Here is a 13,498-nt window from a genome sequence, read left to right on the forward strand (position 1 = left end):
AATTATAAAATTTTTAGTGAGGAATATATTTTCGTCACCAATAATTTTACATTTTTTTTTGAAAACTCAATTTTATAAATTTTAAGATTATATGATGAGAAATATACTTTCATCACTAATCAGCTTGTTTGGTTTTGGTTTTCAAAAAATTTACCTTTTATTTTCCGAATTATATTTTCAATGAATTTTTTTAATATTCTAAGTTTTTTTGTTTTTTAGACACGCATAACATAAATATACTTAAAAAGTATAATATTTATGATTTTTTTTTTAAAAAATAAAAATTTCCCCTCCCCCCCTCTTTTTACACTTGAAAATATGAATTTTTACACTAAATAGGAATTCACTAATTTTGAAGGGAAAATTTTGACAGATTGGGCAAAAAAAAAAAAAATAGACTACTAATTTTTTCCTTTTTTTTTTTGTTTTTTGGTTTTGTTTTGTTTATTAGTTTTCCTCTCATATCTCTCTCTCAAAACAAAACACAAGTTAGTCCTCATTCAGAGTGTTCTCCTCTAGCGCTACCATCGATGTTGCTTGTTCTCCTTCTTCAGTGCCGTCGTCGACGTCGCATCTCCGAGCCTCTCCACCCGTCTCCTTCGATGCCTCATGTTCTCTTCCATCAGCACCTCCTGATGACGAAAACTAGTGAAGAAAATAAATTTCGCCACTAAATAAAAATTTATAAATTTTGTCACATATAATAAAAAAATAAAAATGATAGGTGATGAAATTTATTTTCGTCAATAAATACTTTCTTTTAGGTGAGGAAAAATTAAGTTTCGTCACCAAAAATTTTTTCACTAATTTTTTTGGGTGGTGCCAAAATTTTGGGACTTTTGGTAAGAAAAAAAATTGATCACTAATTATAAAATTATTTATAAGGAATATGCTTTCATTACCAATTTTTTTTAATATTTTTGAGATCTTCTAGTAAGGAAAAAATGTTGTCACCAATTTTGGGGGGAAAATTTTGATATATTAAGCGACAATGAAAAAAATGAGTAGGGTTTTAATTTTTTTACCCCTTTTATGTTTATCCACTACAAAAAAACTGGGTTTTTACAGCTTCATATCAATGACATACAGTAAATGCAAGCTGTGGTTTCTTATTTTTATGACTTGCTTTTTTTGCATATCGTAAATAATTTCTTAACTACGATGTGTGTATTTCGTAGGTCGTAAATGTTAATAATGATGATTTTTTTAGGACTTGCAATATTAACTTCAAATAATAAAAAAATTTATGACGTACATATGACATGCCATTAATACATCAACTATACACAACACGCGTCTATAAATTGATAAAAATATTAAATATTTCACGACACAAAAAATTAATCATCAAAAATTATACTTTTCACGACCCACAAAAAATTAACTATTTAAAATATTACACTTTCCATAATACACAATGCTATCCTAAAAGATGTGACTAAAAAAAATAGCACCAAAATAAAATTTCAGAGTGTCAAACACTACCTAGCATTAGCACTCTCTGTGTCTTTTTATTTGTTTGTTTCTCTCCATAGTTTTTGTCTCTCTCTCTCTCTCTCTCTCTCTCTCTCCATCATTTTTTCTTTGTTTCTTCTCTAGAACGACCATCACTACAACCACAAACCCTAGATTCTCCACCGCCTGCTTCTCTAACCCTAACCCTCTTTCTAGCCAAACCCTTACATTCGACATCTGGCAAAGATCAGTCCCAGTTGGAGTGCTCCATCTCTATCTCACCATCTCTCTATCTCTATCTCAATCTCTGCCTCACCTTTGCTCTCAATCTCTGCCTCACTATCTCTCTCCATCTCGATCTACCCTTTGAAACCCTCCCAAACCGAAACCCCAATTCAAACCCTCGATGAGTTCTACATAAGGCGATCAGATGATGAGTTATATATATGACAATCCACTCTCACAACCGATGATGAGTTCTCTGTTTTGTCAGCTAAAATTTTAAAACCAAAAACTGATTGATGAAGGGTTTAAATAGTCATCTAGAAGGCCCTAATTTGTTGGGGTTCAAGATCAATTCCTAGGGCTGGTTGATTTTTGATGGTCACGACAGTAATATAGCATCATTTGTTTCTTGATCAGCTGAGGTTAGTTTAGTTGGTCTACATTTTTTGCATCTCATTGGAATTAGATTTCAGATTGTATCAAAAATAAAGCTTTTATTGCTTCCTCTAGATATCTATCTTCCTTTTAGTCATGCGCGTACATAATTATGAATAAATCTGCAACACAGATATCAATTTCGTACAATTTGACACAAAATGTATATGAATGAATAAGATTTTTCATAAATAGAGTCCCATAAGATCTGTCATCCTAAGAGTCACATGTTCTTTGCTGGAATATGGACTGTCACTTGAGAGGTGAGTTGCCTTCTATCATGGATTTTAAAGATGGGAAGCTTCCTATGAGGTGTTTGGGGGTTTCTCTTGTCTCTACTAAGTTGGGTAAAATAGATTCTGATCAATTGGTTGCTAGGATTACTAAGAGGATTCAATCATGAGCTAATAAAGTGTTGTCGTATGCTGGTAGAGCCCAATTGATTAAAAGAATTTGTATTAATAGAATTCTTAATTTTAATATATAGTAGAATTTGTATTTGTTCAATTCCACTCTCTTAATAGAATTTGTATTTGTTCAATTCATTTCTTAATGGGTTTGAATTTTGTTTTTTTTTAATTACAAATAAATCTTTGGGTTTAGTGTTATTATTGGATTAAAAAAAAGGTCAAATGATGGTGTTTGACTACAATTCTAGATTCTAGATTATTTGATTTTTTTTAGCTTATTTAACTCAAAAAAAAGTGAGATTACTTGTAATTGTTTTCAACTTAAGAATGTGCCTGAATTCATTAGAAGCTAAATAGTATAATGATAGTAGAAAAAAATGAGATAAAGAGAGATTATTTTTAATTAAATTCCATGTATATATAATAATTTAGTTGCCATTTTTTTTTTTTAAATATTAGCAAAGATATGTATCAATACTAACATTGAGAACACCAAGAAAATGAAATCTTAGAATACCACCATAGTGTATTTGCTAATCATTTTTCATATTGGTGGAGGTTGTGCCTCTTTGGGTTGGTTCAGACCATGGTTGTTTTGTTGTAGTTATGCCTCTAATTTGGTTGCTTCAAGCCATTATTGTTTAGTTTGGTTGTCAGGTGGCATGAGAGGTGTCACACTCTTCGTGGTTTTCATGAAAATGTTGTTGGCTTTAGAATTTTATTCTTAATTTTTTTTTTAATACAATTCCAAAAGGATGTAGCCATGGCTAGAACTCTGTTTTTGTGTATATAACCAACTCTACTATACAGCTATATCAATATGATATTGAATAAATGATGGGCATGACAACCCAATACTACACACACATGAGGCAAAGAAGATTTCATTCCTATGAGGTATTAGTAAGTTTGTTGTCCCCTAGTACATGGGACTAACAAAGGATGTCATTTACATACTTTTCTAAACACAGACAGCATAGGATATCCATATGTATAAAACATTTCAATAGAGTCACTACTACAATAATGGTTAAAGTCATACTTTTCAGATTGAATTTAGATAAGAATCATGCTTAAAAGTAGCAAATTATGAGTACAAAACTCTTAAGTTTTGCTCAAAGCATGCTTTAGTCTGAATTTGTGTTCAATGTTAAAGAAGTATAGATGAGGAACATGAGGTTGCTCCTTCCATGCTCCATTCTACAGACTTGATGTATAGATTTTATAGCTTTCTTTTGTTTTATTTTAAAGCTATTAAATATATTTTATAGTTTTTTTTTAAATTTAATTTTTTTTAAAAAAATTTGACAATTCTAGTGTTTTCTCTAAGCCGTGTTTGCATTGCTGAATATATCTATTGAATTGTGGTTTTAACTTTGCATATCTAAACATCATTTACAATTTTTAGATTAGATATTAGTCTCTTGAAGAAGAAATAGCCTTTGGACCTGGTTGTTGGTTGTGGGATTATTTAAGAAGTGGGGCTTCTAGTTTTCTGCATCCACTTTCTAGTGGTGCTGGTTTCTAAGGCACATAAGGGTTATGTTTACAAAATTGGAATTGTACGTGGTGTTTTTATATTATTTTTGTTACTCTATCAATGACATTTTATTTTGCATGTTGGCCAACTCTTTGGTTTGGTGAACACACTTTTGGAAAATTCCAGAAACACTGCAGAGAAGGATCTTTCTATTCAAAGATATGCTGTCATTCCATTGTCTCCAAACAGCGGATTAATAGGATGGGTACCAAATTGTGACACCCTGCACCATCTCATTCGGAGTAAAGAGATGCTAGAAAGGTCCGCTAAGGTTCATTTGATGCTCTATGTGTGTGTGTTTGTGCGCGCATCTCGTCTAATTTTTTGTGCATGTTTCTGGTATATAGATCACCTTAAATCTAGAGCACAAACATATGCTTAATTTTGCTAAAGATTATGACCATTTGCCACTTATAGCTAAAGTGGAGGTGTTTGAGTATGCTCTGCAAAATAGTGAAGGAAATGACCTGGCCAGGGTATGTTTTCTTCACGAAATATGCTGCATCTTTGGCTCTCTCCTGGGAATTCTTTTCTCAAGTTAGTTACATTGCCTCTTGATAGGTGTTTTAGTTAAAAAGTTGCACTTTTGAGAATTGGCTGGACAGGAGGACAAATTATACTAGAAGCTTGGTTGTCATGAGCATGGTATCATTTTTCTTCTCGTATTATTTAGATCTTTTTCTTAAGACCAGCAAGATCCGGCTATATATGTTTCCACAAAATCAACACAATATGGCTCCTGTGTATGATCTTATTTGTCAACCTTTTATGCTTTAGAAATGTTTAGATAAGAGAATTTTTCGAAGTAAATGTATGTTATTTGATTATACTTTTCTTTCTTTGGTTAGAATGATATACTAAGAAGGAACCCTGCAAATCACTAACTTAATTTGTGAATATATACCCAATGCAATTGTGTGATTAGGTGTCTAAAGTATTTGAATGCTTGTGAACATATCTTTCATTGTGTAGATATATGATTTTTTGGGTACTGATATTCTTTCCGTTGTATACAGGGATTCTTTGTTATTCTTTCATGGATGCCTATATATTTTAAAACAGTAAGGCCATAGCTAGCCTAAAAGTTGTAGTCTATCAGCAATTTATCACATACTCAACAAGTGTACTGATTTTATGACAAAGATGAAATACATGTCTCTTTGTGATAGATATATCATGTCCACCTCAGACAAGCAGCTTGGTCTTTCAAAAAAGTAAAAACATAACCAAAGACAACTATTAATTTTGTTTCCAAAATGTATTTACTAGTAGTCATGGTCCACGCAATGGACTCATGAAAATCATGTATGGTTGTCCAATTTTTTATTTTTTAAAATTTCTTTCAAATTTTGATTCAAACAGGCAATAAACAATCATTGATGCTGGTTTCACAAAATTGCATGTAACCTGGAAAACTAGAAGTTTGAATTGAAATATTGCTGTCTACATTTGTTTCTCCTGTTTTACTTTTGGATTTTCCTATTAATCATGTGATACATTAAGCATCAGGTATATCCTTACTTGCAGTCAATTCGTTTTGTTGGTCCTGGGATTGCGTTCAATGGTCTAACCATGGCAAAGCACACATCAATAGCATTTGCTTGGCTTACTTTAGCTGTTAGGCTAAAATCATTTAGTCATTGTGGGTTCCTTGTGAATCTTCAGGTTAGTGTGCTCAGAAAAATATCACTTGAAATTAAGAACAGCATAAATTCTGTTTTCATCCACGTCTGACCTTATTTTCATTCTTTTCTACGAAGCAAGGTTTCTTAAGAAGTAAGGTTTCAAAGGACAATTTAAAGGAGGAGGTATCCCATGAACTCGTAGATCGCCGTTTTGGTAAGTCCCGCTTGTTTTATGTTTTTATTTTTCTAATGTTGGTTAGTATATACTAGTTAAAGCATAACAATTTCACTAATTATTAACTAAGATATAACAAGTTCGAAGATGTATTTAATGAAAATAGATTCATTAGTTACTTCTTAGTTAGCATGATCCTTATTAAAATACACATTAACCAAAATAGAGACAAAATTAGGTGTATATTTTTTTGTGTATTTTTGCTAGGTAGTGTTGGAGTTGCTCTAATTTAGTGATGTGATTAATAGGAGCTTGTCATGTATAAAGGAACTTTTGGTTGTTAAGCTAGACTCATTGTGTACACAATTTGTATTGACATGGATAAAGAGGTCTATATAATGTAATTGATAATATCTTAATATTTTTTTTTTTTTTTGTTTATTTGCTTTGCAAATTGGTTTTTGATGACGTTTGGAAGTATACTTGCAAATCAAGATCAAGTGTTAATTTTTTTTTTCCTGAGCTAATACGTGGTTCTAGTTGCAAATCAAGATTGAATGCTGATTTTTTTTGTGAACTTCATGTTAGTTCATTTTTGGATTGGCTTTGATGGTCTTTTTGTTATACTTAATGGATTATTATTAAATTTGTTTGATAGATATATTTTGATTTACAACATAAATTTTTTGGTGAATTTTTTTATGGAGTGGTATATAATAGCTAGTGGATTTCTTAGTACATTTAAAAGGTTATTGGGATATGAATAGGGATATTTATAAAATAATAATTTAAATTGAAATACAAAATATGAGACAAGTTTAGTGACGAATTGTTTTCGTCATTTGTATTTGTTATTATGACAAAGTGACTATTTGTCGCTAATAAATATTTTTTGTGACAAAATTTACTATAGTTTATATGAAGGTTTTCTTTAATTTTGTTGTTTGGTGATTAAAAATTTCGTCATGTATATATATTTTTGTTACGAAATATATTTCGTCACCCATGTATGATATTTGGAGACGAAAAATTTTGTCAACTTTACATCTTACTGTGACGAAATTATTTCCTCATCAATGATCAACATGCATGACAAATTTATTCGTCAACTAAAGTTATAAATGTGGTACTGAATAACTATTTGGTGATGAAAATGAGGATTTTTGGTGACAAAATGTTGTTTTATTGGTGACAAAAAGTTTCGTCACTAAAGTAATTTCACTGGTGACGAAATTATTTTTCGTCACGATGCTTTTTAGTGACAAGCATTCAATGACGAACCTGGTGATGAAAATATTTCCTCACAAATATCTATAGTGACGAAATTAGCTCTTTGGAGACGAAAAAAATTCGTCATCCAAGACCTAACTTGTTGTAGTGGTAGTCTCGACCCATTGTTCAAAATTCCATGAATTCATCAAAATTCAAACAACAGCTTCGTGTATGTAAAATCCATGTTTTATAGCTTACATTTACAAGCTTCAAGAGTTAAAATTGGGCTTCAAAACATGACAATTCATGCAGGCATGTGTCAAACAACTCTTAATTCAATATGATCATTATGGTTTATACTCAAATATGAGAAATCACAATAAATTCATGCATGCATGCCCAGGTTGATCTCAAATTCAACACATTTAGCTCAATTCTTATATTTATCAACATATACTTCTTGAATTCACATAGTTATGAACTTAAGCTCATGAAGTTGAGTTCAATTACACACATAGAGTCTTTAACTCTTCCAAATCTAGTTTGTCCTTGAGCCTATCTCTTCAATTTTCCAAGCTTTGAGCTCAAGTCTTCAAATTTGGGCTGGAGGCTTAGGCTTAAATTCAATTGATTTCATACATGCCCCTAGAGGCTTAAGCTATGACCGACCAGCAATCCCAGATTACACGGCCTCGAAGACAAAACAAATAATAGTAATCGAGGCTTTGCGGAAGCAATAATAGAATATAACTTTGTCTATCAAGTTGTGCATACATGCAAAATTCATAAGTATTAAAGCCATAAACTTCCTACTGACATTCATAGATACATAAGTACAACACATCTAGCTAAACTCCTTATACATAATATCCATTCAAAACAGGCCGCCAAATGACAGAAACAAAACAACATAAAACAAAGGGTTGACATAGCTTGGCTCCACTAGAGTCCAAGTACGCCCCATCATGAAGGCACTCTAAAAGAAGCTTTCCAGAGGTTGGACTCCGGAGGCTTCTCTAAACTTGATGTTCGATTTGTCACCTATATATACATAGGGTAAAGAGGTGAGTTAAAACCCAGTGAGTAAAATCAGTATAAAGAAGTTAAATGAATGGTGTCTACCATAATACAAATCATATCTCATGAGTTTTGAAACGAATCATAATTAAGTACTTGTCATATCAAAAGTTCGTAATTCATAACTCATATGTGGTACGTCCAATAGCGCAAAGAAAAAGGCTCGAAGGCATATATCAAAGGGACCATAAAGGTCAAGAAATGAACTACATGGGTCTAAACGAAGGGACCATGTAGGTCAAGCAAAAAGACCACTTGGGCCAACATCAGAGATCTCTACAACCAAATAGTGAAGGGCCTTGGTATTATTTCATCTAGGTGAGGGCCTTATCAAAAAAAGGGCCATGGTATTGTTTTCCCCAGGTGAGTGTTGGACTATAGGATGCCACAAATACATTTCAAATGCGACAATCATTCATACAATCAAAATAGCATTTCACAATAACATTCTTTAAGTAATTCAAAATACAGTTGAACATATTTTTACAAGGATACTACTCACAATGGGTTCGCACAAGTGTTAGACCATGGATGACTACTACGCATAACAAAAATACACATTGAAGCACATGTACAAAGCAAGTATCGTATCTTGATTCAATTCTATTTGTGTGTTTCTAACTTATTCCATAACTAAGGATGTCTAAATGATGCTTAAGAATGCCTGAAAGGGTATAGAGATGCAAATATGCACATATGGGTGTTTGCTAAAAATTGCTGAAAATAGGGTCTTCTCTCAAGCGTACCTTTGGTCACTCAAGCAGTATGACTTGACTGCAAAAGTATTGGATGATGTTAAAATAGGTACGAGCCATCACTTGGTTGCTCGAGCTAAATGCAATGCAAAGTTGAGTTTGCTCGAGTGCGCACTTTGTCACTCGAGCGAACTGCAAATGTCTGTAAAAATACTAGAAGCATGCAAAATACGCTCGAGCGACAAGTTCATCGCTTGAGAGAAGTGAACGAGTTTTTCGTTTGTCAGATTGCATTTTGGAGTTCAAAAGCACATCTCTCATGTTCAAAACTTGCATGACTTTGCAACAACAGGTAGAAACTTTTTATAAAGTACGAACACATGGAATTTGTGAAACCATACTCTCAAAACTTCTTTCAATTTCCCAAAACAAGTCCCAAAACTCAATGATTTTGCCATGCATGCAATAAATTGAACTTCTTTCCTTTCAAAACTTGATTATACAAAATAAGTGTGTAATTATGGAAAATCTTTCAAGTTAATGTGTCTAAGCTCCATTTATGTATGAGTTTGTAGAAAATCAAGTTTCAAGATGAAGAATTATGCATGCATGTACAATTTCAACTCAATCCTACAAGAATTCAAGTGATTTTAACATCTTTCACCTAATTTCATGCAAATGATCCTACAAGCTACATGAATTCAATTTTACATGGATTATTTACAAAGATTATGGGTAATGATATTACCTAAAGCTTGAATTTAGAAGTTGGAAGCTTAATCTCCTCAATTTCCCTTCAAATTCACTACAATTCTTCTACTCTCTGTCTCTCTAGAAGTTGGTCCCTCTCTCTCTCTACTACCTTAGACACGTTTTTGTTGAAAATGAGCTCAAAATATGTTAAGGCATATATATATATATATATATATATAAGTAGATTAAGTTAAGCTAATTAAGTAGGGTTAGGGTAATTAATCTAACTTAAGTATAATTAATCCTAATCATTTCTAATTGATTTTTTTCTAATTATTTTGATCTAAATCAAATTTTAATTAGATTTGTCATGTGGTTCCAAATATTTCAATTAGTGTATTGAACTAATCAATTTTGGTTTCTGAATCTGTTTGGGATTTCATTGTCGAATTCTAAGTCAGTACTCAAATAGATATTTCATATGCAAACAGATAAATACAAATTAAATACATAATCACACAATTATATTCAATAAAATAATATATTAGAATAATATGTATGTCGGGGTCATCATAGTTGTATTGGTGGTTTGGAAAATGTTTTCCTGAGAAACAAACATAGCATAAATGTACTTAAACTACAAGTTATTGCCAATTTTGTTCTTCGAATTGACGGCCTTAAGGACTAAGTTATTAAAATGATTATAAATTTTGTTTTCCACTGTTTCATTAGATCTCATGCTACATATTGGCTGATCATGAATAAATGATGCTCTAAATAAAACTATGAATAGGGTCATCATAAGAGACTCCCAGAACTACTTTAGTCTCTCAATTTTTCTTAGCAATCATCCCATTGTCCGGCCAATGCCATGTCAACAACAATCTCATACATTTCTATCCCAAGAGGTAAACAATCATTTAATCAAAACCTTTTTGACAATATACGACCTTATTAATTAAAATACTTGTTCTTATTAACTGTAGGTTCACCTTTCAAAGAAAGAGAAGAAGAAGAAAAACTAATATGATAAAAGTACCTGCATCGCAAATTTTTAATTTCACAACTTTCTAAATCTATTAAGACATGATGTGATTTGGTGCTGGATATTACACTACAAGAAAAGTCACTTTTGGCGACTAAATTTTTAGTCGCCAAAAGTCTGTTTTTAGTCGCCGGAAGTCGAAATTTGACTTTCCCCGACAAAATTCTTTAGTCGCCACATTTGTCGCGTATACATTGTCGGTGTGGGCATTGGCGACTAATATTTTTTTAGTCGCCAAAAGACAGGTCTTTCGCGACTAAAATGCTAGTCGCCAATAGTGTTTTAGCCTTTTGAAAATCATACATTTACCGACTAATAATTTAGTCGCCAATACTCAATCAATCGCTGACTAAACGGCTTAGTCGCCAAAATCAAGACTTTTGGCGACTAAAATATTAGTCGCCAAAGGTGTTCCGTCGGAAAAAAAAAAAACCACTTTTTTTTGGTTTTTCTGAGTTTCAAACCGTGCCCAACCATCCCACATTGCAACCTTTTTTGCAACACACTCCCTCCACTATGCCACTACAAAATCACATGAATATATTTGCAATATATATTATTTATATAATATATTGACAGTATTAATACAAAACAATATATATAAATATAATTATTTTAATTCAATATAATTTATGTAAAAAATAAATTATTGATTAAAAAAAATTTTAGGCCACTTTTGGCGACTAAATCCATTATTTAGTCGCCAATTCTATGATTTTTGGGCTACTAATTATTTTTTTGTCAGTAAAAAAACAAGTTGAAATTAAAAATAGTAGTTTTGGCGACTAAACCTGTTTTTAGTCGCCAAAAACGTGTCATTTTGGCTACTAAACTGAATTTTAGTCACCAATTCACTGTTTTTAGCTACTAATTTTTTTTTTTGTAGCCAAAAACCTTTATTTTCAGCGATTAATCTTTTTTTAGTCGGAAAAACACCTATAATCGGAGACTAAAATGTTTTTTAGTCGCCAAAACCATCACTTTTGGCTACTAAATTATTTTAGTCGCCAAAAACAGTCACTTTTGGCTACCAAAAAACCTTTAGTCGCTAAAACCCCTACATTCTGCGACTAAACTGCCTTTTAGTCGCTAAAAGCCTGGTATTCGGCGACTAAACTATTTTAGTCGGCAAAAGGGTTCAATTTTCGCGACTAAATCCATTTTAGTCGCCAATTATACAACTTTCAGCGACGAAAAATGAATTTTTAGTCGCCAGAAACACTTTTTCTTGTAGTGTTAGTGAATAATTGAAGATCACAAGTTTGAAGCTGAAGTATTTGTTTTAAATTATAGTGGTAGAGCTGAGTTTCTTAGTTTTAAGGAACTTGACATTATTCACACTTGGAAGATTGAAAAGTTTTCGTCTGTAGATAGTGAAATTATTTACTCTCATGTCATCACTGCTTGAAGTTGGGAGTGGTATACATTATATGAATTTTGCTCGTCTCTCTATTACTAAGCCGTTTGGGAGAGTATTAATAAGGTAGGGTAAATTATAGGAATAGGTTGGTCAAAGCTGTTAAGATTAAGGTAAAATACGAAATAATATCGTTAAAATAATTGAGTTTAAAACTAAGAATTTGTATTCAAAACTTAGGAAAACCAGACATGTTTCCATGTGTAATATTTTCAATAAAAAATAAATAAATTCTAATGTAATAAATTTCATTATAATCATTGGACAAATTATTTTGCTTCAATAATTGAATTGACTAACCATCATTTATGTTTTTCCTTTTTTTTTCTTTTTTTCATTTTTTTTTATATTATTATTTTTGTTTGTTTGCTTATTTATTAGATAGAGTTGATTTATTTATCTTTTAGGATTAAATTTTGCTACAGTTGTGTCCACAATTAGTACTAGTTAATTGACCCAAGTATAATAACATTCTTTTAAAAAGTTAAAGAATATATTTTTAGATAAAGATTTAAATTTTTAACAAAGGCATAAGTTATATAAAATATTTAAGATTCCTAAATACATGTTGGGTGTTGCTTGGCAGTGTCATAGTCAGCGGTTTTGCTCCTTACGGTTAAGATGCTGTCCAGATTTATCAGTAGAGTGGATTGGTAGCAGCAGTGGTTTTGTTCCTTAAGCCTCATTTGTTAGTAGTGTGGATTGGTGATGGCTTGGGTGAAATTTAGTTATTCTGTTATGCTTCTCTTCTGTTTCTTTTTGTTTTGTTGTTGGTTTCTCACCAACTGACGCTTGACGCTTCAGTTAGCTCCAAGTTCCTCTTTATAAGATGTCCTGTATCCTTTTTCCATACTTCCATCAATAAAGATTTTCTTTGCCGATGAAAAAAAAATAAAAATTGCTAAAGAATTCAATAGATTTTGATTTATGGAACAAGTAAACCAATCATAGATCTCTACATTATTTGGAATGTAGGAGCTCTTACGTAATGGATTGAAGGAAAACCTTTTCTTATTTTAGAAGGGTCGACATAGTTGCATAATAAATAAATAAGAAAAACACGACACACATATACGTGATTCGACAAAATTGTGGATGGTGCTCGAGCACACCAGTTTCAATATATTTAAAAATAAAAAAATAAAATAAACAGAATGTAGAATAAACTATTTGTATAAACAAGAATCTATGTGGTACGGTTTACTTTACATCAACAATTGAATTATGACCTACATTATTCTTTCAATCAACATTTTTAATTTTATTCTTTGAGCAAAAAATAGAATTCTAACGAGAAAGTCGTCAAGTACCATGTGAGAATGAGAATTCAAATGCATCTTTAGCCCTATTGCATGTGGCTGCTGCCGCATTTGACAGCGAAATATAGGTTCATATTACACATTCCCAATTTGTAAACAACTCATTTCTTAATTCATTCGAACAACCAACTCTCTCTCTCTCTCTCCCAAACTAACAAACCTGACAGTCGCTCTA

General features: G+C 31.8%; 1 long non-coding RNA gene across 9 annotated transcripts; it reads left to right on the forward strand.

Moving 5' to 3' along the window:
* The first annotated feature begins 1,423 nt into the window (after nucleotides 1-1,423).
* LOC114316379 (uncharacterized) lies at nucleotides 1,424-12,853 on the forward strand. Of its 9 annotated transcripts, none has more exons than XR_014336536.1 (4): nucleotides 1,425-4,541; nucleotides 4,627-4,710; nucleotides 5,082-5,730; nucleotides 5,830-6,470. It is a non-coding gene; the product is annotated as an uncharacterized LOC114316379 (long non-coding RNA). The 9 variants fall into 9 exon arrangements; XR_014336545.1 differs by having other exon boundaries at nucleotides 1,430-4,541; nucleotides 5,593-5,730; XR_014336534.1 differs by having other exon boundaries at nucleotides 1,431-4,710; nucleotides 5,082-5,126; nucleotides 5,593-5,730.
* The last annotated feature ends 645 nt before the right edge of the window (nucleotides 12,854-13,498 follow it).

Source organism: Camellia sinensis, chromosome 1 (assembly GCF_055761805.1).
Source record: "Camellia sinensis isolate YWXY chromosome 1, ASM5576180v1, whole genome shotgun sequence".
NCBI classification, from domain to species: domain Eukaryota; kingdom Viridiplantae; phylum Streptophyta; class Magnoliopsida; order Ericales; family Theaceae; genus Camellia; species Camellia sinensis.